The sequence below is a fragment of the Aethalodelphis obliquidens genome, unplaced genomic scaffold, assembly GCF_003676395.1.
Source record: "Aethalodelphis obliquidens isolate GAN/ISIS:26980383/991018 unplaced genomic scaffold, ASM367639v1 scaffold14, whole genome shotgun sequence".
NCBI classification, from domain to species: Eukaryota; Metazoa; Chordata; class Mammalia; order Artiodactyla; family Delphinidae; genus Aethalodelphis; species Aethalodelphis obliquidens.
Window position 1 is genome coordinate 30,319,183 of NW_020837958.1, and position 24,639 is coordinate 30,343,821.

General features: G+C 49.3%; 1 protein-coding gene across 2 annotated transcripts in view; it reads right to left on the reverse strand.

Annotated features, from left to right (window-relative positions):
• The window catches only part of INSC (INSC spindle orientation adaptor protein), a 132,297-nt gene extending 111,674 nt beyond the window's left edge, over window positions 1–20,623 (reverse strand). The window contains exons 1-2 of one of the 2 annotated variants that reach the window (XM_027115297.1): window positions 20,292–20,623; window positions 19,735–19,944 (exon numbers count right to left, since the gene is read on the reverse strand). The gene's annotated coding sequence lies outside the window, so the exon portion shown is untranslated. Of the gene's footprint in view, window positions 1–19,734 lie in introns of both variants that reach the window. The other variant, XM_027115296.1, reaches the window with a different exon arrangement.
• Window positions 20,624–24,639: the final 4,016 nt, after the last annotated feature.

Sequence of the window (24,639 nt, forward strand, 5' to 3'; positions counted from 1 at the left end):
ACCCTGTGGTTCATGAAAAGGAAACTGAGGTTCAGAGAGGGCAAAAGACTTGCCCAAGTCACAGAGTAAATTTGTAGCTGAACCCAGACTAGAATCCAAGTTCCTTCTTCCCTTCCTCTCAGGTTCTGTTCAAAACCTGGCCTAGTCCGCGATGCTACCTTCGAGAGGGTGATGACCCCCACACCTGAAGAAAACCCCACTGCCTCCCCCAGGACATTCACGGAGGGATGCCAAACTTAGGATGCTTATTTTCCTGGGTCTACAGGTTCAGCGTGCTGATGCATGTAACTCACTCCGCTCTGGAAATTCCTCTGCCAGCGCCACAGTGCAAGACAAACAGATTGTGTTGACCAAGAGCTTAAGAACCAATTACTCACCCAGCACAGATGCAGGGGTCTGGGCTGGCAGGAGCTATAGCTTGAATCCCTCTGACTTTTCAGGAAACTGTCTCTAGCTCAGCCGCCCCCCACCCCGCCTAGGATCCTGAATGTGAGGATGGAAGCACATCAAAGGACAATTCCGTCTGAAATCCTGCTGTTACGTCATAGACTTCTGCATACTGTGGGGAAAGAACAGGACCTCTTCTTAAAACTGTGGCCTTCAGCTCCTTGGGACAGCAGGGTTGGGCTGAAAACCTGGGCTGAATAAAAGTGGGTTTGGTGAAATCCCTGGGGGCCCAGCCGCAGGCCAGACCAAGCACTGCACTTTCACCCCAAACATGCATCCCAGGTGCCCAGCTAGCAACTGTGAAACCCCCTGTGGTCTGCTCTCTCAAGCTGGGCAGGGCCTCTCTCTCTTGCAGTGGCCTCAGGCCCAGGACACCCAGCCCCTCTCCACACCTGTCACCTCTCCCTCTTGGCAGGCACCCTTGTGACAGCAGCCCCCACACTCTCTCACATCCATGGTCCCTTTGCCAAGGGCTGTGAGTATAACTGAGGTAGAGATGGTCGCAGGCCAGGCCACATGAGTGCGTGAGGGAGATCCAGAGCCAGGCTCTCCCCTACTCACAGGCAGCTCCTATCCCACATCTGAGACCAGGCTAACATCAGCCTTGGTCCAGGTCAAGAGAGCATCTGCTCTGTATCAGGCTGATAGAGAAGTTCAGGCTCTGTATCAGATGATAGAGAAGTTGATGAATAAAACATTTCCTTTTTCTTAGAATTTCCTCTTCCACTGAAAGATATATATATAAATGTGTAATTAAATAAGACATAGTAATTCCTCCAAGATGAGTTCAAATAAGATGCTTGACCTTTCTCTGCCACACGTGCTCTATATGGCCTTGGACAATTTATGCCCCTTTTCTGGGCTTCCAATTTCCCATCTGTGAGAGGAGAGGGCTGGATTAGACAAGCTCTCCTCTGAACCTAATGTTCCTACAATCCAAGGACCCCCTTCCCAGAAGCTTCTAAAATAGCCATTTGTGGCCAGAGATGAGACCCAAACTCTTTTCTCCAGCTTGCTCTGCCCTAGAACCCAGGCTGCTCTGTGTTCTTTGCTCAAAGACAGCTTTGAGTTACAGGAGATGTCTGGGGTTTGTCCCAGTGATGACCACTCACATTACCTGCTGCTTCTGTCGGCCATTATAGCCCCTACATCACTGTATCCCTGCCCGCTGTGCATCTGGGGCCATCCAGCGTTCCCCTCAACCTCAGGGTCCTTGGTGGTCATGAGGCCAAGCAGGCTTACGCAAGGCAATTGTCTTCTTGCTGGCTGCCCAGCCCCCAGCCTATTCTAAGATTAGTTTCAGCTGCTTAAAACACAGCTCTCATTGTGACATGTCGCTGAAAATCCATTATGTCTCCCCAGTGTCCCTCAACTCAGGTCTGAAATCCTTAGCCTGGCACTCGTGACTCTCCAGACCCTGTTTCCAGCCTACCCTGCCTCTTTGGGCCTTACCAAGCTGTCCTCCCCGACATGTCCCTTATGTTCACGCTTCAAGGCAAGTTCCCTGTTATTCTTCAGGACTGACTTGCTGTCCCCACACATCAAGATTCAGCTTAAACGTGGCCTCCCCCTAGAAGCTTACTCCGAACCCCCAGACCACAGGGCACCCAGAATCCTGAAGTGCTGACTGCTCTCCCCCCACCCCCATCTTCACATAGCTTGCCCTTTCACTGCCTCCTGGCCTCTGTTTAAATATCTGCATATCAGAGAGAACCTCTTGACCTGGTATAAATGTACAAGTCCCCTCCTACTCTTGGAACCCCTTTACCATACTTTATATTTCTCCACAGCACTCATCACCACTTTGCATATATCAACCTGTTTACTATCTTCCCACATCAGAAAGCAATTCTGCTCGGGCATGTGTTTTGCTCACTGCTATATCTTCAGTGCCTAGAACAATGCCTGGCACAGAGTAGGTGTTAAGTAGATCGTTGTTGAATGAATGAGTGAGAGAGGGAATGAGTGAATGAGTCTGTAACTTAGATCCTGGGCATCTTCGGGCACTTTTCCAAGATGCTCTTATCTGATGTGGCTGCCATTGTCCTATGTCTGCTCAGCCCCAACCCTGTCTGATGTCACGGCAGATGGACAGCGCACATTCTGTGGGGCTCTTTGTAAATGACAAACCTCAGAGAACTGAAAGAGCAGTTTCTGGAGGGGCGGGGCCAGGGTTAGTCTACTGCCTGGTTTCTAAATGCCACATTTTAAATCCCACTGTCCCGCCCTCCCCCCAGCCTCTCTGCAAATTCCACAGGGTTAAAAGGGCAATCCTGGTAGAAAACGAAGAAGAAAAAAAAAGTGTCCTCTTCTCCATGGTGGGGCTCATGGGGAGCTGTTGTCTCTCTTTCCCTTTCAAGTCTGAGCCCCAAGTATCTCTGCAGAGCCCAGCTATCTGATCAAGGAGCTTAATTCCTAAGCTCTCATCACCATTGAAAGAGGGGAAGGGACACTAGAAAAGCAGGAGGTGAAATAAGAGGAGCAGTTGGTGTGGTGGCATCTCCCTCTCTTCCTGATAACACCCTGCAAGCACACATGGCCTTCAACCAGTAAAGTGACACCTCCCCACCCTGATGTCTCCTCATCTGGGCTCCTGGGCTGTGAGGACCGTATGAAAGAGGGATGAAGGAGAGGGCAGGGAGGGTGACTCATCAGCCTTGAGTCCTGCTACAGATCCAACATAAACTCTTGTTTGTGGATGGATACATGTGGTTGGGCGGGTAAGTGACTGAGTGAAGGCGAAATAGATATTGAACGAATGAGTGAGGAATGCAGGAGTGAGTGAGCTGGAGTGACTACTGGCATCTTTGTAAGGAGAGCTCACTGGGCTTAGTAAGACCCTCTCTGAATTCTCTTTTAGGCCTATATCTAGCGCAGTCTCAGGGGTGGGGAGGAGGTTGGCAATTCCTGACCCATGGGAATCATGCAAGTAACTCAAGTTCCAAGGAGCCTTCATAAATATTTGTTAAATCCTTCGTAGCAGCCAAGGAGCCAGGTCAAACCACCTGGAGGCCCCTCAGATCTCCTGTATCCTCTACAAACCAGAAAGGGGGGTACAGCTCAGGGATGCCACGTGACTTAGCTATCTTCTCCAGGAGCTCCTTAGAATTGCCCAGGAATTAGCTGCCACCTATCACCAGTCCCCTCAAAGCTCTTGAACGACAGTCTAATTTGTTTGCCCAGAAGACGGTAAGATGTTTGGGGGGGCAGACGTGGTTGAGAGGTACCTCAAATGTAACATGTCCTAAAGTGAATTATCTTTCTCCCCAGATCTACTTCTCCCCTAGAATTTTTATTCTACTGAATGGTACCACCAGCTGGTTGCTCAGCTGATAAAACTTCACTCATTCATTCAACCATCCAACAAATATTTGTGACATGTGTCAGTAACATGCTAACTACTAGGATAAAGTAATGAGCAAAACTCATCATCAAATAGGAAAAGTAAACATTAATTATCATGAAAAATTGTAAATAAATGTAAAATCACAACTATGATAAAGGCTTGAAGGGGTACATGGTGTTGTAAAGCCCTGTAAAATGAGATTTGACCTAATCATGGAAGTGACAGCTGAGCTGAGAGCTGAGCTATAAGTAGGAATTCGGTAGGTGAAGACATGAAGGAAGAGTGTTCTAAGCAGAAGAACAGCAAATGCAAAGGCCTGTGGCCTTGCCAACTGACAAGCCCAAGGGACTGAGACAAGGCCAGGAGAGAGGGTGAAGAAAGAAGCTGGGTGAGACGGTGTAGGAATGGAGGCAGGGGTCAGAAAAATTAGACTTTGTAGGCTCATTAAAGAGGTTGATCTTTAGCTTAAGATCAATAGGAAGCAACTGAAGTATTTTTAAGGAGGGAAATGACATGAGTTGTGTTTTTGTTTTTTTTTTAAAAAAAAGCTTTTTTTAGGGCTTCCCTGGTGGCGCAGTGGTAGAGAGTCCACCTGCTGATGCAGGGGACGTGGGTTCGTGCCCTGGTCCGGGAAGATCCCACATGCCGTGGAGCGGCTGGGCCCATGAGCTATGGCCGCTGAGCCGCGTCCAGAGCCTGTGCTCCGCAGCGGGAGAGGCCACAGCAGTGAGAGGCCCGCATACTGCAAAAAATAATAATAAATAAATAAATAATAAATTTACAAAAAAGCTTCTTTTAAAAAATTAATTTATTTTATTTTATTTATTTTTGGCTGTGTTGGGTCTTTGTTGCTGCACTTGGGCTTTCTCTAGCTGTGGCGAGCAGGGGCTACTCTTCGTTGAGGTGCCCAGGTTTCTCATTGTGGTGGCTTCTCTTGTTGCAGAGCCCGGGCTCTAGGTGAGCAGGCTTCAGTAGTTGTGGCACACAGGCTCAGTAGTTGTGGCTCACAGGCTCTAGAGTGCAGACTCAGTAGTTGTGGCACACGGGATTAGCTGCTCCGTGGCATGTGGGATCTTCCCAGACCGGGGCTCAAACCCATGTCCCCTGCATTGGCAGGTGGATTCTTCACCACTACACCACCAGGGAAGCCCCTGAGTTGTGTTTTAAAATACATTTGGCTGCTGTGTGACAACAAATTGGAGGGAGTATAAGTAGACCAGTTAGGAAGTTCTCACAGTAGTCCGGTAAGATGAAAATGGTGCCTTGAACTAGAGTGAGACTGGTGGAGACAGAGAGAAGTGACGGATTGGGGAGAGATTTTCAAGACAACATCAACAGACTTGGTGGTGAATTGTATATGAGCTTTGAGAGAGAAAGGTGTTGAAGATGATTGCCAGCTCTCTCTGACTTGTGCAGCTATATAGATGAAGGAGCCATTCAATGAGATCTGAAATACCTGGAGAGGACCACATATGAATAGGACCCTGCCAAGCAAGAATGCAGAAATTCCGTTTTGGACACACTCAGCTTGACAGGCCTTGGAGATGTCTATCTCCCTCCTTCGTCTCCCTCACCTTCTGCATTCAACCAGCTACCTGATTCTACTTCCTCTCTTGCCTGTCTTATTTCAGGTCCTTGTAATTATTTCCTAGATAATTGAAAGAATCTCCAGGCTCTCTCTCCTTCCAATCCATCCATTCCACACTGTAGGTCTTTCTAAATATCGCCTCCTCAAACAGTCCCTCGCTCACCACCCATCTAAGCCACCCTATCCCCTCACTCTCTGTCTCAATCACTTGAGTTCTTCTTTCTAAAAACCTATAATAATTTGTTTTATTTTTTTTATTATAGAAATAAATATGGACATATAAGTATATACACTAGCTCTGTTTGCTAAGAGGGCATAAATGCAATGACACGCCAGTAACAGGGAGCACATGTAGCCCCAGGTCTTGGTTTCTAATACCATTCTCCACTAAAAGGATCCAGGTCTCCTTGGAGAAATGACTAATTCCAGGGCTGGGGCAAGGAAAGAACAAAATGAGCCTGGAACATCTTGCTAAAGCAACAGTAACCAAATGCTCAGAGAATCATGGGGAAAAGTCAAAAGAAACAAGAGCCAGACTGAGAACCTCCCACTGATCAAATCTTGTACATTTTGAACATCAAAATAAAATATACAAATTGATTAAACCCATTGAATAAATTAAGTAAGAATTTATGAGTTCATAGTAATGAAGGAAGGGAAGAAGGGAGGGAGGGAGGAAGGGAGGAGAGAGATAAAGAGAAAGACAGAAAGAAAGGGAGAAGGGAGAGATCTTTCCTACAGAAAAATGCCAACTAATAAATATAGAAGCAATGATGGATTCAAAAGTATCAATGATGATAAAATTAGTGATTAAACGTTTGATGAGGAATAGGATGTTTACAAAACCTCGAAGTATCTCTCCACAAATTACTTATTGATTACTAAGGGAAAAACAGTAATTTCACAGGAGAAACTGGTGAACATTACCTCAAGCAAGTGACAAAAGCTTCCATCACCAGCACTGGGACAGTCCCCACAGCCTGTGCTCGCTGGTATGCTAACCTCACTTCATGCTACTACTGCCCAACATGCATAGCTTGGATCCAGTCATGTAGAACCATCAGATAAACCCAAATGGAGGGGGATATTCAACATAATAACTGGCCTATACCATTCAAAACACAAAGGTCAAGAAAGATAAAGCAGAGGAATTGCTCTGGATTAAAGAAGACCCAGGAGACATGATAACAAAATGCCATCTGTGGGTTGGACCCTGAATGGGGCGAGGGAGACAGGAGAGCTATAGAGACATTATTGGGACAGAATTGTACTGTAGTAAGAGTATATCTTTTTTTTAAGGAAATACACACTTAAGTATTTACGGGCAAAGAGGCACCATGTCTCCGATTTACTCTTAAATTGATCAGAAATATGAATATTTTATATGTATTCATATACATGTATGTATTCATATATACATATACATGATAAAACCATAAATATATAATTATAATAAAGTATAAATTATACAGATAATTGAAGTATACATAAATAAAAAATAATGTATTTTTTATATTGTTGGAGAGAGAAAGAATGAATAAAAATGAAGTAAATGCAGTGTCTTGTAATCAATTAAGTGATACAGATAAAGAAGGATTTCTTTTATCAGTCTTGCAAATTTTCATTAATTTGATATGATATCAAAATTAAAGGTGACATAAAATTGTTTGTTTTTATGTTTGCTGAATGAATAAGTGAGCCCATATCCAACCATGACCCTCCGCTGCTTAAAATACCTCAGGGGCTGCCCACAACTGTCATGATAAAAATCAAAACACTTCAGCACAGCCATCAAGGCCTGACGCCCGTCGACAGTCCTTTGTAAAGTCTCCCATCTCTCTCTCATCACTACTGACCAAACCCTCGCTGCCTCAAGTCCCCCAGGCTTACCACACGAGGCAACATTTCTGTGCCTTAGCATGTGTTGGCTTCTCGGCCTAGAAAGCCCTCCTCTTATCCTCCCGGAATCTTCCTGTTATCTTTCCAGATCCAGACCAGGAATTTTCACCTCTGGTAAGGCCTCCCTGATTGCCCCAGTTGGGGGTGACACTTCCTCTTCTGATACACTAATACCTGCCATGATCATGTCCCACAGACAGGCTTGTCACTGTTTGCTCACAATCCTGTCTTGCCTTGAGGACTGTGATATTCCCGACACCTGTATGCCCAGTGCTCTGCACGGGCCCTAGCACATGACAGGATCTCAGTTAATACTGCAGCATGGATACATGAATAATAGTGACTAAACTTTCTGCATCCTCCAAGAGAGCTCCCTGACTTCAGTCTCTTTCACGATCCTCAAAAAATACAGAAGAATAAGGGAAATTAGTTCTTCTAATTTTATGCATGAGGAAAGTGAGGCCCAGAGAGGGTAAGAGAAAACAATGTACCCAGAGGCTGAGCTAGGGCTGGAATCCAGATCTCTTGCCATCAGCCCAGTGTTCTTTCCCAGAAGGTAGGTGGGACAAGAAGGAAGAATACGTCATTTACAGTTGACCTGTTCTGTGCTGGACACTACACTTCAATAAACTTTCCAGTTCTAGCATCACCACTGCGTCATAAGGAATGCCTTTTTACAGACGTGGAAACAGGCTCCGAGCCAGATCTGTCTGATGGCAAAGCCCGTGCTCTTTTCTCTGCACGTGGACAGTATATGCAGCCCACCTCTGACCCTCTATCAGAGGCAACAATATGGCCTGAGTCAATCGTTCTGTCCCTCGACCATGTCTTTTAAACCAGCACCACACACAGACCCACAAGGCAGCCCACACGCCTAGACGACAGGCTGCATTTCACATGGTTTCCAAACCCAGGATATTTGGTTTGTAAGACAAAACCTCCATTTCTCCAGCAGAAAGTGAACACTATACACAATTACCCAGCCAAATTGCTGACGCTTAGACACTGCCTCACGCCGAACAGGGTCTGGTCTGCCCAGAGACATCCTCAGAGGATCCAGGACTCCCCCAGAGCTTGGCACTGAGGGCACCATGTAGCAGGAAGAGGGGGGACTGGGCTGGCGGGATCACAGTGTCTGGGTGTAGGCTCGGTCCCCAGAGATTGCTCCAGGGAAGAAGTGAAGTCACAGAAGCGCACCCCAAGGGAGTGGTTGGCAGGGAGGGGGCGGGGTTGGCAGGGGTATCCCTGCCCGGCCTGGGAGGCCTTCCCCACCCACCCCTGCTTCCCACAGGGCAGCCGTCTCCATCTGAGGCTGGAAAGGCCAGTGACGCTGATGATATTCAGGTCCTAGAGCCAGAGAAGGCAAAGCCCTCAGCTCTTCCCCAGCTGGCCCAAAGGCCTGGACTTCCCTGCTTTCAGGGCCTTTGAACTGGGGAGTGGTCAGTGGACCACAGACCACAGTCTTCACCACAGACTCCAGCGTCAGACAGACCTGGGGTGAAATTGTTGCTGGCTCTGACCTTGGGCTAATCATTTAACCTTGCTGTGCTTCAGTTTCCCTATCTTTAAAATAGGAGCGCCTGTCTCCCAGCGTTGTTCCAGAGGTTTCCTGAAACAAAAGATGCAAAGAGCCTAACAAGGGGGTTGGCCCTTAGCAGACACTAAAAAATGTGAGTAAGCGTGAGTACGCCTTCCCCCACAGAAGTTCTGACTGCCTCACCCAGTGCTCTCTTGCTGGATTTGAAACCTGTTTTCACCTGGTTGAGCTTAAAGTCCAGGGAACACCCAGAATCCTCAGCAGAGATGCAATCAATCAAGTCTTGGTCTTACCTTTTTTTTTGAGGTGGCATTTGCCTGGGAAGGTACAAACCCGTCACCTGCACCGACCCACCAGCACACCGCCCAGTGCCAGGCATCTCCTGAGGCCTCAGGCCAACGATTCCTCCTCCCCTTTGTAACCAAGTGCTTCTGGGAGGATTAATCTTGAACATGGGAAACAGCTGCCAGCATCAGGTGACTTAATGCGTACTGAGAAGCAAGATCACAACACAGTGCCTGAAAGCCCACCACGAGAGTCCTTGTAAGTAATCTTTAGTGCTAAGCGTTGCCCCCCACTCCTCCCCTTTCCAAATACTAATAGCCTTGGGCAGGTTAAAAGAATCAGTCTCAGAGTAAATTAGTTAGGGGTCTCGCCAACTTTGCAGTGTGGCTAGAGCCCTGTCCTGCATTCAGATGACCCTGGTGACACACATCTCTTGCAGATAAGAGGTGACAAATGACTTTCTGACCACATGGCAGACTTGAGAGCCCCTCATGGGGACAAGGAAAAACTGAGCACTAGCCTATGGCCTCACAGATCCAGGGGAGGGGGCAGAAGGGCCCTTCGCGTGTGCCCATGCTCTTCATCCTGAGCTCCGGCTCCAAAGGGCCGTCCCCGATCACAGACCATGTGGTCCACGTGGTCTGCTCTGAGGGAGGCAGAGCTTAGGTCCAAGAGACACAGACCTCTCAGCAGAGCCCTGAGCCTAGGCGGGGTCACATGAGGAAGGGGTGGCCATAGGGCCAGGGCCAGGCATAGGGCAGGGGTCAAACTCCTTCGGGCACCCAGACACTCATGCTTTTGAGACAGGGAGAAGCTGGCAGTTGAAGCAGTCAGAGGAGGGGACATTTATCAATGGCCCAATTCATTCACAACAATCCCCATTGTCTGAGCCAGCACAGAGATGGGCATTTTCTCCCAGAGCTGCTGGGAAGAAAAGCCCCAAGACATGGTCACAAATCAGAGCCCCAAAATACAGAAGCCAAAATTGAGACATATGGTTTGAAAACCAGATGAAATATTTGAAATTGGAGATGTCCCCCCCAAATTCCATGCAACGTGGTTCTCATCCTCAGAGACCAATAGAATGCTTAATTGCTGATTGTTCATTTATTTATTCTGATCTCTCTCTACGAAGGATGTAGGAGTTTACAGCTAAAGATGGGTATAATATAAAGTTATTAAAGCAGAAATTAAAATTCAAAGCCATGTTTCCAATGAATACGTTTACTAGGATGAAGCAATATGATGAACTAAGAGCTTCCTGGCAGCCAGAGTAAGAAGGTAAACACACAGGTGATGTCATGAGCTCAGCAGTCACACAGACCTGTAGAAATCCCTTGAGCACTCTAAGCTTCAATTTCCTTGTCAGAGGAAAAAAAAAAAAATGGGACTATTAACCTAATAAGGTTGCTGTGAAAAGTAAATGAAATAAAGCATGTATTACAGATTCAATAAATAGTGGTTGTTATTATTACCATTTTGGGGGTTGTCTGATTTCTCTTCTTTAAATTGGAACTATGTGACCTTAATAGGGTTGCCTTGATGCTCTATGAGTCCTAATTGTTGCTCTGAAATTCCGATTGGTAGGTATATGTATTCGATGAACTAAAACTGGGGAACCAGCCTGGGATTCACAGTGGGTACCTCATTTTCCAGAGTCTTTTCCTGAGTCTTAAGATGGCTGGGGGCCTCCACAGATAAGAAGGCTAGGGGAGGCACAGAAACTTCCTTCCCCACTACCTTCACTCTGTAAAAGGCTGCCCAGCTGACCACAGCCTGCCCTTATTTAACCATCCTCCCCAAAGGTCAGGTGGAGGACCAGGCCAGGGAAAGGTAGGTTCCAGCACCCCCTCAGGAAATGCATGAAGCCCATCTGCTCCCCTGCATACTGGAGGAGTTGGTGGGGTGAGAACTCAGACACTCCTTAGACCAAACCATAAACATTTAGAAAGAGAAAGTCAGTGTCATCTTTCTAACTTCCCAACTGAGGAAGCACGTTTAGTGAGGGCACCTAATTGAGACCTGTCCACAGGAGAATGGTCAGGATGGGAGAGGTCTAGAAGCCGTAACAGCAGCAGCCAGCTAATATTTGGGGCACCTACTCTTCCGGGCACTGTTTCATGTGTCCCCAGTCCCCCAGGGGAGGAGGTCAGGGAGAACAAGATTCTGTCAAAAAAAGAGATAACCACTGGAAAGGAACAAAGCAAAGGCTTTCCCTTTCAGCCTCACCTGCAGATGGGAGACTCAAAACAGGGTTGACTAAAACCAAAGAAGAGAAGAAATCAGCCCAGCTCAACTCACTTCTCCTGCCTGTCGGATGACTGTCTGGGCCCAGCCCATGGAAGGCTCACTGCTTTTCTGCTGCAGGGGGAATCCAGAGAATAAACTAGAGCGTGGAGCAAATTACAGGTGCTGAGCTCTGCCTCAGATCCCAGACTGGCCCTGCTTGCCTTGCCAGACGGTCCTTTTCACTTCTAAAAAGGCAAGACTACTCCAAGAGCAGCCTCAGTTCTAGATCAAATGGGACACTCTGAAGGCATTGTATCAACATCTGCCCTGACCCCCCAGCCAAAGCCCCCGGCTTACGGTATTTCCTACTAAAGCCAGTTTCTTAGACTTGTCCAAGGTGCCACGTGTAGGCTAAAGGGGACTGAAAAGGGGGCCTAAAAGGCTGAGAGTGGGTCAAGCCAGGGGTGCATGTTTGTGCATATGCGTTTTGCACACGGAGATACCTGTTGGATATGTGTCAATGTCCTCAGATGTACATACTGAAAGCAGGTGGGTGTTTACACAGCCCTCCTGAGATACAACATGTGCAAGATTGGTGTGGGTGGCGGGAAGGTGTGCACACACGAGCAGCTGTGAGTGTGTGGGTGTGGGTGCCCTGTGTTTGTGGGTGGGCATGGCTGAGTGGTCCTCCCACCTCCTCCTGCAGTGACAGTGGGGCTGTCTCCGCAACCCTGGCCAGTCAGCCAGGCTGGCTCAGACCCCCATTCAGTCCAGTGTTGGTGCTGAACTCCTGCCCCGATCAGAGTCCTGAGAAACCAAAGCCGAGTGACCCACAGAGAAGACATCCCAGCTGGGGACAAGTCGGGTCACCCTAGGAAGTCTGAGTTCAGATAACACTCCTTATCCCCAGCTTCTGTCTTCATCTGCTCACTCACACACATGCAGCCATCGACACACGACCCGCTCAGCCCCAAGGAGCCTGCCTACCACACTCACCAATGCACACCCAGCGTACAGACACGGCGCAGCAAGGGCCACGCAGACACATGTGCCACCTATGGGCGCACTCCAGGCCCACCTACACAGAAGTTCCCACACATAATGACACACTCACACCCTGGGACATATGCTAGAAAGTTCCCTCTGCTCACATACCAGCCCAGACACACGTCCTCCCACTGGCGCTCGCTCCCACTCACAAGCACTCACACTGATACACTTACACCTACTATCTAAATAGTCACAAGCATGCTCTGTCCCGGACCGGGCTGGGCACCGAATCCAGCCTGGGGAGCGCCGCCTACTTACTCCGAGCGAGTGAGAGCGCCTGTGCGCGGCTGCATGCAGCGGCCAGGCCAGCGGCGGCAGGCACAGCTGGGGCTGCAGAGGCTGCGAGCAAGTGACCTGCTCGGTGGCCCAGCCCGAGGGCCGCCGGCTGCCCGCGCCCCACCCCGCTCTGCCCCCGCCCGCCGCTCCCGCCCGCCGCCGCAGGACCTCCGGCAACAGTCCGCTCGCTGCCAAACCTCTGCCCCGCGTCAGCCACCGCTGCCTGCAGTCTCAGCCGGGCTGCGAGGCTCTTTTGGTGCCCCTGGCAGTGCAAACTTTGTGCTCTCGGCTGTGGGGAGCCCTGGAATGGGGACGCGGTCAGGTCTAATTAGAGACCTGGCTCGCACGGGGCCGGGCGGGAGTCACGGCGGGTAAGCACCCCGGACCCTCGGAGCCGTCCCGACCCTGGTGCCCACATGTGCCCCACATGCCAACATCTGGAGAGTAAAGGGAGTGCGTTGGAACTGAAACAAAACAAGGAGGGGTTTGGGTGCGGTTCACACGCTCTGCGGAGGGAGCGCTGAACTTCGAGCAGCCCCCAAACGCCTGGAATGCCACTTGGTTTATTGACCCTCAGGTGCTTCCCTTTGGAACCTAAGTCGCTCACATAAGATCGCTGACCTGCCAGAAAGGACAGAAGATAGTTGCAGACACTCGTTTTAACTTGGGGCACATCAAACTTCCGCTCTGCACTTAGTGTCAGATGGCTAAGTCTAGAGAAGAAGGCTGAATCCCACCCCAAAGCTCAGGAATGTCGCATTCCATCCAACCCCCTCCACCCTGCCGTGAATCATTCCCCACCAGGGGCCTGGAGCTCCTCTACCTACTCTGGGGCCACCAAGGAAGAGCAGACCCTAGCCTCCCTCGGGCACTGTTTCCAAATTTGAACCTGCTCATTGGCAGGAAGTTCTCCTTGGCATCTAACCTAAATCCCTCATGTGCAACTACTGTATGTCAATATGCTCACGCTTTGTGTTCAGGGACAGGAAAACCGGTTCTGTCTCCAAGACACAATGATCACTCCAAGGTCCCATCTCAGCCTCTCTTCCTTGACGCTAATACCCGTGTTCCCTTTTTCAGACCCTGGCTGAAAATGATGATTGCTCCCTGGCCCTGGACACATTGCAGCTCCTGACCTTAACTCAACTGCCTCAGCTCTCTGGGGACCCCAGACTCTGTAGATGCCCAAGTCATCCTCCTCAGACAAGCCAGCTTTGACTGCAGCCTCCGTCCATTGGAGACACCATGATTCTACTCCCCAGATCCTTGAGAGGGGCTTCAGTTCCTATCTCAGCAAAGGCTGTCTCAGAGGCCCGGGGACAGAGCTTGAAGGCCCAGCCATTCACCTGGCTATGCGTTAACACTGAAGCCACAGCCTTCCTCAAATGGGCAGTTTCCTGAATCTTTGAGTCCATTTCTGGTAGATCAGGTAGTGTAAAAAAAAAAAGGGGGGGGGGGCTTCCCTGGTGGTGCAGTGGTTGAGGGTCCGCCTGCCGATGCAGGGGACATGGGTTCGTGCCCCGGTCCGGGAAGATCCCACATGCCGCGGAGCGGCTGGGCCCGTGAGCCATGGCAGCTGAGCCTACGCGTCCGGAGCCTGTGCTCCGCAACGGGAGAGGCCACAACAGTGAGAGGCCCGCGTACCGCAAAAAAAAAAAAAAAAAAAAAAGAGCCTGGACTTTATCCTCAAAGAAACCTAACCTTGCACACTGCCTCTACTACATTCTAGTCATGCGTCCTTGGACAAGTCACTTAAACTCTCTGAGGCTCAGTTTTCCCATATTTACAATGGGGATCATGATAATCTCTGCCTAGCTCATATGTTGCTGAAAGTATGAGACGAGCTCAGGAGTGTAAAAGTACCTGAATAGCTAAGATAGTTTTTAGTATGCTAGAAATGGAATGAGGCTCAGATCATGAACAGGATGAATATTAGCAAAAAACTTCAGAAATATTTCATTCCCAGGTACAAACTCTGGGTCCGAGTTTCAGGTAAAGAGAGGAACAGACTTGGTTTTTTAGATGTTCCTTTTAGGACACTTGGTATGGATGTCCCCCACCTGCATTCCCAAACACACACACACACACACACACACACACGCACACACACATCCACGTTCCCAGATACATACAGCACAGCCCAGCCTCCTGGGCTCATGTCGGCCCCATAGGCCCCAGCCTCTTATACCCTCGCTGGCCGTCTCTCCATTCCCAGGGGGCCTTCTCATGGCTCCAGTCTTGGCTGCAGCAACTCCAAGTCTCCTTACAGGGGCCCTGGCAGGCAACTCCTCTCTCCTCGCCCATCCTTCTGGGCCATGGCCCCCGCAGGCCTGAGACTCCAGGCAGAGGTGGCAGAGGCCTTCTCCAAGGCAGCTCAGAACTGAGGCTGCGGGGGGAGCTCAGAATTGGAGCACCATCCCCCTCAGCCTCCTCCCCTCCGCCCGCCTGGCTTCCCAGTGCTGTCCTGCTTAATTCTTAATGGAAATTCCATCCCCGGCGCCGGCCCTGGCTGCCTCAGGGAGTCCAGGCTTGGGCCAACAGCAAACTCCACCCAGAGACAGGAGGCCTGCTTGGCCATATAAACACATACATACATACACACTCAGCAGACAGACATGCCCAGAGTCATTCACAAACTCAGAGAGTCTCACCCAGACACATACCCACATACCCAGAAGGACAATAAGTATTATAATCACTAGCATTTACTGCATGGTGCTAAGTTTTTTGTAGTTATCAACTTCCCTAATCTCACGATTACACTGGGTTCGTGGATGTTAGCTATTATCCCTAATTTACACATGGGGAAACTGAGGCACAGGGAGTAATAACTTGCATTAGTAATAATAGCCTAACACGTGAGCACCAGGAACCATGCTCAGGGCCTTATGTGCATTGTTTCATTTTGCCACCGTGGTAACATTTTGTAGAAGTTATTTTTATTCCCATTATACAGACAAGGAGAATGGAGGCCAGATGGTTTAAATCATATGCCTGTGGCCTCACAGCTTGTGAGATGAAGGGAGACCCTATATAGATATGTGTGGGAGCCCTCATGAGTGAAAAGGGAGACATACAGGTAAACAGATACATGCAGACTCTCAGGGGCACAACCACAAATAGGTCCTTCTACCAAAGGAGAAGCCACAGAAATGGTTCAGAGCTGCAACAGGCAAAGGTCCCCTCTAGCCTGACGCCGTGTTCTTCTTCCCTCCCAAAAGGCGCATCCCAGCTCCACCAACTTCAGGAGTCACTTCAGGAAGGACAAGTTAGACCTAAATGTAGGGCAGATTTCAGGTTTACAGTTCAGTCAGCCAGCCTGAACTACAGTCAACCCACAGCCTCAGCTCCAAATCTAGTTTACCCAGCACACCGCACATGGTCACCGGAAGAAGTCTCAGGTGCTCTCTTCTGAAGGGATCATGAATGAACCTCATGCAGGTAGCACCTCAAAGACTGTGGCACTGTCAGGAGCTGGCCGAGGAGGGCTCCTGGCCCCCAGCCCAGATGAGGCTGCACAGGACCCACAGGACAAGGCATGGTACCAGAGCCCAGGCCTCAGGCAGAACACAGCATGGGCTGCCCGAGGGAGCTGGTGCCAGCTCCAATCTTGCAGAGAAGTGGCAAGACTTTGGTGGGAGGAGGGTGGGCACAGGAGGGGCAGGGCTATGATACAGGACAAGTCGCAAAGTCCAGAGCCCTGGGAGTTGGGAGAACAGGACTGCAAAAGAAGAGAACAGAAGAATTTAGCAGTCCAGGAACTTGTCCACTGCTGGAAATTTCCATGCTAAGTTAGACATCTCCAAGCAGGGGCTGTGCTGGCACTGGTGCTCATTCCCAGCAGCCCCAGTAGAGTGCTCAGGAAGGCCTGCCATGGCCAGTGTGATCCCCATTGTCTCTCGTCATTTCCTACCCCGTTCCCCTCCCAGAACTCCTCAACTGCTCCTGCTCACAAGCCCATCCATTCTGTGGTCTCAGAACAGCTCAGCATGGCAACCTTGTGGGACATCTACTTTGGAAAGGGGTTTTTCCAGAGAGACGTGCACAATTTAACCTGGAATCATGCAGCCAGGCAATGGCTCTCAGAGGAGGAGGTGTTCAGAGACCAAGAATCTGCATTTCTAAAAGGTTCCCAGCTGATGTGGATGGTACTGGTCTGGGGGCGTCATGCTCTGAGAACCACTGCTTTATAGAATAAGAGAAAGTCAGAGGTCGTTCCAGCTCAAAACTAAGGTGCAGCCTAACTTTAGAGGGCAAATGGTTTCTTCTGAAAGGCCCCTAAAGAAAGAATTTCCATTCCTGTCAGTAGTCTGTACTTTCCTTTCCCCAGCTGCCATCTCCCTAGCTTCTGCACTGGCCCTGCCCTCTGTTGGTCAGTCTCCCTTGGACTTTGTGATGGCTCTCTCTGCCTCAGTCCATCTCAAGTAAGACACAGCATCCTCCACTCTGTCCTCCACCTACTCAGAGAAGGTTATCAAGATGAGGAACCTGCACAAAAATAGCTGATGACCAGACAGGCTCTCATTTCCGAGGACTGAGATATCAGATCAGAAGGTCCTGACGATCGCAGCTGAAATGCCAGCCCACCCAGAGATATGAGCGATGGGCAAGGATCCAGTACCCATGGCTGTGACCTTAAGTCCTGCAGTCCCCTCCTGCAGCCTTGAGACATGCCCATGGAGATGCTGTCTTGCCTCCAGGGGTGATGGTGGGATAGGCCACTCAAGAAGGACTGGGAGAGGGGAATCTGGCCATAGGCCGGTGTGGACACCCCATTGACTCACTCGGGCCATCTATCTCTCTCCAGGCCTTCCTCTACAATGCTCTCAAAAGGGGAAATTTCCCTCAACTCCCAGAACCAGTGTGAAAACCTGTAATGTAACTAGGATGAAGGATGTAAGGACCAGAAAGGCCCTCAGCGATCTCTGGGAGCAGGGGTTCTGAAATTTTATTACCCACCAGAATCACCGGGTCGGGGAGGGGAGTGAAATGCAGGTTCCCAGGCCTCCCTCAGAGGTTCTGATTCAGTGGGTTGGTGGTGAGCTGAAGCCTGGGTACCTCTCTCTTCCCAATCCATGTTCAGTGACTTCATGCTGGTAACTTGAAATTGGCCATAATGGAAGTATCTATTTACACCACAGAAATTGGGCAAATACTACAAATCAGGGCATTTTGTTTTGCTTCACTTTGGTTGGCTTTGGAAAGCCTGTTGTGGACAACTTCCCAGCCCGCTGTGGGGCATGTGCATCTCTACTTTCAAGCATCCCAAGCAGTTATGATGCAGGGCTTTTTGAGAAAAAATTGATCTAGTAATTAGGTTCTAACTCAAACCCTTCATTTGACAGGGAAACTAAGGGCCAGGGAGGGAAAGAATCTTGGTCGAGGTCACCGTAGTAGGCCCCTTGTGGGATCACGGCTGCTCAGTTCAGGACAGCGGGGGCTGGCAGGCAGCCCTGTATTTTTCTTGACCCTCTCCTGCAGCCTCTCCACCACACACCAGCTGTGGCTCATTGGCTAAGAGAGGCACGGCAGGAAGGTCTCGCCCCTTGTGAGCCAATCAGATTGACTTTCATCAGCATTTAGAATTTTAATAAGTTGGACTAGAGGTTATTAGTGGCCAGATCACCTGACTGGAGTGCCCTGGCCAGCAGTGCCCTCAGCACATGAACTCCAGCTGCTTCTGGCCCTAGGACTACCCTGCCCATCCCAAGCCTTCACTGTTCAACTCTTCATTAAATTCAGAGAAGAGTTGACTTTCCTCCCAGCAAATTCCCTTACTTAAAGTAACAAGCTATTTCCCATTACTTACAAGCAAAATCATCTTGAGAAACATAGCCACAGAGTAAGTTAGTGAAAATAAGAGCCCAAGATTCCTGCCCCTTTTTCTTTCCCCTATTTCCCACCCTCAGACAGGATGCAAAAGGAGAGTGTGCAAATATGCAGTTCTCCAGGGTGGTGGTTTTCCAAGAGTGGTCCTAGACCAGCAGCGTCAGCAATTCCTGGCATCGTATAGGAAAGGCAAAGTCTCAGACCTCCTCCAACAACTACTGAATCAGAAGCTCTGGGGCTAGGGTCCAGCAAGCTGTGTTTTAACAAGCCTTCCAGGTGATTAGTATACCCGTTACACTCTGAGGACCACCATCCTAGCAGGAGGGGCTGTAGCTTCTGCCTCCCTAAAAATGAATTCAAACGCTGTTGAGCCGAGGGAGGAAAAGCGATCAGGGTGCCAACTGTGTGGCCAGCCACACTCCTCCCTGGCTAGCATCCTTGTCCCCACACTCCTGGGCAATCTCAGGCATCCGAGCTGTGACCCTGCATCCCAAGCTAAGACAGAGGCCCTCTTTCCAAAGTTTAAGGGGTAGCCCCTTTCCAAAAACAGCAGGACAGTCTCAGCAGAGACACGGCAGAAAAATGCTACTTCTGTCACTGTTGTGGTGCCTAATTAAGGGAGTGACTTAGTGGACATTCCTTGGCCCTTTGGATCTCAGGGGATTGTTCTGGACAGCCTGAGGACAGCTTCAGGTGTCCTTCTGGAAGGAAGCCTGCTAAGGGCCTGTCTCTAGAAACCACTTTGGCTTCTCCAGCATGAATCTACTGTTTCCTCTGCTTCTTGTGCTCCCCGGGTTCAGGGAGAAAGATGAGCTTCGAGGGTAACTGAAGAAGTGAGGTCTTGGGAAAAGGAGCAAAATAATAATAATAAAAATCTACTATGGGCTTCCCTGGTGGCGCAGTCGTTAAGAATCCGCCTGCCAGTGTAGAGGACGTGGGTTCGAGCCCTGGTCCAGGAAGATCCCACATGCTGCGGAGCAACTAAGCCCGTGCACCACAACTACTGAAGCCTGCGCACCTAGAGCCCGTGCTCCACAACAAGGGAAGCCACCATAATGAGAAGCCCACGCACCACAACCAAGAGTAGCCCCCGCTCGCAGCAACTAGAGAAAGCCCGCGCGCAGCAACGAAAACCCAACGCAGCCATAAATAAATTAAAAAAAAAAACTACTATTATTACATAAGAAGTCAGTCACTGACTTCTTCCCATATACAGACCTGCTGTACTAAGCACTTTCTATGACTTACCTTGTTTGTGTCTCACCACGATCCAGTGATGTAGTTATTACTATCCCCTCTTTAGAGGTGAGGAACGAGGGCAAGAGAGGTTAAGTAGCTCTCCTGAGATCACACAGCCAGTGAGTGGAAGATCAAAGATTCAGACCCAGGTCTGTCTGAGCGTAGGTCCACGAGTTTCCCAGCGTGCAGTGCAAGAACACAAGTGCAGAGGTGCACCTGCTGCTGAGAGGAAGGCCAGGTGCTTGCTCAGATAGGCTGGGGGAGGGGCAGGGCAGGGGCCTTTTCTGCAGTGGGAGGCCAGGTGATTTGTGGCAAATAAAGGGGCAAAAATGGGGGTAGGGGCTTGAGGAGTCAAAGAAGGAACAGCCCGGCTCCCCTGGGAAGTAGAAGGAGCAGATTAGGAATGACAATCGTAGCCAGACTAGAGTTGAAAAACACACATCTTACCAGGAGTCCGTGAGAGCAATCACACAAGCCAGACTTAGCGACTCCAGATCGGAGTCTGGGGACACGGGCTGACCCCGCGTCTAGGAAGTGTTCCAAGGCAGGGATTGCAGGGAGCTTACCATCTATCGTGAGAGGGGAAACAGCTGGGACATCACCTCACTCCGCGGGGTGCTGCCCTGAAGGACTTGCCTCCCAGCCCCGGAAGAACCTGACCCAGATTCCTGAATGCAATGGGGCCTGTGGACAGAGGCGGCCGGGGCGGGCACTGGGAGTCATTGCGGAAGCTGTGAGCCTGGTAAAGAAAGACCTTTCCCCACCTGGAGAACGGGAGGCTCTGGAGCTGGCTGTGGGTTGAAATCAAGGCATGTCATTAAACGGTACCACCTCTTCCCAGCTGATCAAAAAAAAGACCTGAGGCAATTTTTATTCCTCTTACCTCACCAGCCCCCTGCCCCCAACATCCAACCAGTCTGTCCTGTCTGCTCTGCCTCCATGTTGAAACCCTGACCATCTAAAACCCCTTAACCACAAAGTTGCCAGACTCATCCTTTAGCAATGTGAGTGAGATCACATCCTCCTCCAACCTAAAACTCTTCAACCGCTTTTTTTTTTCTTTAGTTTATTTTTGGCTGCACTGGGTCTTCATTGCTGCGCACGGGCTTTCTCTAGTTGCAGTGAGCAGGGGCTACTCTTCGTTGCTGTGCGCAGGCTTCTCACTGCGGTGGCTTGTCTTGTTGTGGAGCACGGGCTCTAGGCGCGCAGGCTTCAGTAGCTGTGGTGCACGGGCTCTAGAGCGCAGGCTCAGTAGTTGTGGCACACGGGCTTAGTTGCTCCACGGCGTGTGGGATCTACCCAGACCAGGGCTCCAACCCGTGTCCCCTGCATTGGCAGGCGGATTCTTTTTTTTTTTTTAACATCTTTATTGGAGTATAATTGCTTTACAATGGTGTTAGTTTCTGCTTTATAACAAAGTGAATCATCTATACATATACATATATCCCCATATCTCTTCCCTCTTGCGTCTCCCTCCCTCCCTCCCACCCTCCCTATCCCACCCCTGTAGGTGGTCACGAAGCAGCGAGCTGATCTCCCTGTGCTATGCAGCTGCTTCCCACTAGCTATCGGTTTTACATTTGGTAGTGCATATATGTACCTGGCAGGAGGATTCTTAACAACTGTGCCACCAGGGAAGCCCAACAGCTTCTTATGATTGCACTTAGAACAAAAGTTCTAGACCCTTTCTTTGGCTCACAAAATTCTACCTGATTCTTCTCTCCACCAGGGTCTCAGGTCACGTCATCTTCCTAAGAGAGCTCTTCCCTGACCACCCAAAGTAAAAGAGCCCCTCCCCTGTCATTCGCCTGTTAATACCACTTATCACTCTCTGAAATTTCCTTGTTTATTTATTTGTTTGACTATTATCTGTCTCCCCAGTGCCCCACTCCACAAGAACGGAGGACCTACCTTCCAGTGCAGTGCCTGGCACATAGTAGATATTCAGCAAACTTCTGTGGAATGGTCTGAGCACGGTGGTGGAAGTAGCTGTCACTTGTGGCAGAGCACAGAAGTGGCCAAGACCATCCAGGAACCAGATGCCAAGAAGATAAAGGCAGCCAGACAGAAAACCCAGCCCCTGAAAGGAAAAGGACTTGGGTTTCTAAGAATCTTCCCTATGAAGGGTGTTTGCACCCCTGGTTCGTGAGGCCCAACAGCTTCCCTGTCCTGGAGGTTTCACAAGACACCCCTACAGTCTAATAACATTTTTCTTATTTCTCTTAAACTGGCTTGAGTTTTTTTTTTTTTTCTTTTGCTTACAATTCTAAAAGTCCTAATGTATCCCCCCTCCCCATGTCTCCTTGGTGAAGGCAGCACCGAGAGAAGCCCAGCCGTTAGTGGGAAGAGCACAGCACGGGGGATAAGAATCAGAGGCTTCTCTCTTACCTCTGTGACCCTAAGGAAGTGTCTTTCCTTTTCTGAGTCACAGAGAGTCACCTGAGACCTAGTGCAAGAGTCCTCTCAGGTGTATCTGACAAGGACTCCGAGCCCATAAAGTAAAGAAAGGAACCATCTTCCAGGCAGAAGGCATATTCTGTATATTTTTGTTTCCCAGTCAGGTCCCAGCAGGAAAAGAAGTCCACTTAGGTGGGACTTGGAGACCTGAAAGGCTATTTATGGTCAAGGGTAAGAGAATAACAACTGGTTTGAGGCGCCCAGGTACTGACAACTGTGGGAAGATGCTACCACCTCTAAGTCTAGGGGCAAGGGGGGAAATGGCTTATGGGTTCTCTGGTGGAACCATGGAAGAGGTCGTCTCAGAACCATGGCACCGAAGTGGGAAAGAACTTCTCTAACCTCTCTCTGCTCCTCCATTTGACCTCCAGCCAGTACCTCCACTGGCAAAACCCAACCAGATAACCCAGGGGATGTGATCTGAGGACCAGCTCCTCTGGACACAGAGCAGAGCAGAGAAGGATGGAGAAGCTATGGGGGAGGGTGTACAGTACCAATGGATAGTAACTGGAACCCAGAGAAAAGCCAAGACCTACAAACTCTTTCAATCCCCACAGCCTCCCACGCATTTAAATCTCTATAAAATTGCTACAACTCTCAAGAAAGTCAGTGAATTGTTATAATGGTCTCGATGGGCTCAGATTTACAGCCCTGGCCTAAGGGCCTGCCAAAGACAAAGGCAAGAGCTTTAGCTTTGGGGCTTCCCTGGTGGTGCAGTGGTTGAGAGTCCGCCTGCCGATGCAGGGGACACGGGTTCGTGCCCCAGTCCGGGAAGATCCCACGTGCCGCGGAGCGGCTAGGCCCGTGAGCCATGGCCGCTGAGCCTGCGCGTCCGGAGCCTGTGCTCCGCAACGGGAGAGGCCACAACAGTGAGAGGCCCCCGTACCAAAAAAAAAAAAAGCTTTAGCTTTGCCCCTGAGCACATGCAACAGCTGCCATGAGAGCTTCCAGAAGTTTCACCAGGAGATAAAAATTCTGACAATATGAATAACTGAAAAGCCTTAATGCCAACTCCCAGATACATTACTGAGGATGGATGGGTAATTGTCCAGAAAGGATTCTTCTAATAGAAACCATGCCCAGCCAGGACTGTAGGAAAGAAAAAAATGATCTATTTTAAATTCCTTGCAATTAATACCCACCTATGGTTTAAAAGATCTGGTCTCAGACACACCCATTCCTGGAGGGAAATCCTCCAAAACCCATACATGCCTAAACCATATTAGGAAAGCTGGGAGAGTGGAGAGGACAGGTTTTAATCCAGAAGACTAAGACCCTTCTAAGAGTGAGAGCACTGGGAATGCTCTCACAGAAAGAATGTGCTACTTCAGAAGATAGTAACCTCACCAATGCTGAAGGAAGTTTAGTCCAGTAAAAAATGAATAAAGGCCAGTCCTGTGCACATCGCTCAGAATATAAATGATCAAGGCAATCTGTGACCTTGGGATGCTCACAGTCTACTAAAGAGATATAAATAGACTATCTCATGCTAGGAGATAATTAATAAGAGAGGTGTGTTAAAATGTCCCACCAGAATTGTGGATTTAGGCTTTATATTACTTTGAGGCTGTTATTAGGTGCATATACATTTAGAATTATTACATCCTGTTGGAAATTTTTAAATTTTGCTACTATAAGGTGGCCTTCCTTATCTCAGTGATGCTATTTGCCTTAAAGTCAGTTTTATTCAAAATTAATATAGCTACACTACCATTATTTTGGCTACTGTTTGCATGGAAAATTGTTCATTCCTTTACTTTGGCCCTTTCTGTATTCTTACGTTTTAGATACCTCTTGTAAAGAGCCTGTAGTTAGACTGGTCTTTTAATTCAGTCCATGTAAATAGAGGTAAAGTATTTATGTGTTATGCAGATGGTTATCTGTGAGAAGAGCTTTCCAAAGAAAGGAAACAGTCAAAGCAAAGGCTCTAAGGCAAGAGTGTGCCTGGTGTTTTGGAGCAAAAGTAAGGAGACTAGTGACATGGAGGGGTGCGAAGAAGGGAGGGGAAGTAGGAGGAGATGAGGGTGGGGATAGTAGAGAAGAGTTGGAGCAATGCTCCGAGTAGTGAAAAGGGGATGGGGCCCAGTGCATACGTGGAAGAAATGGCTCTAGCTTGGAGCACGGAAAGTTCACCTATGGAGTCTAGCGGGAGACGAGGACCTGGGAGCAGAGACCAGTGGTGTACAGGTGTTCTGGTGGAGTCTGGGGAGGCTCTCTTCTGATCGATGTCATTTGATCAGGAAAGTAAGAAGCACAGTCAGGGGCTGAGAATAAGGACAGTGGAGGAAGTGTCAAGGTTTTGAGGAGAAGGTGTGAATAATGATCTAGAAGTAAATGGGAGAGTGAATGGACTAAGGACATACAATTTCCTGGCAGCAATAAAGGCTTAATTAAAGCTCATGGATTTAAATTGAGGCAATCAATCAATATAGTTGTGTGATTTTTCTCCAGGCGTTA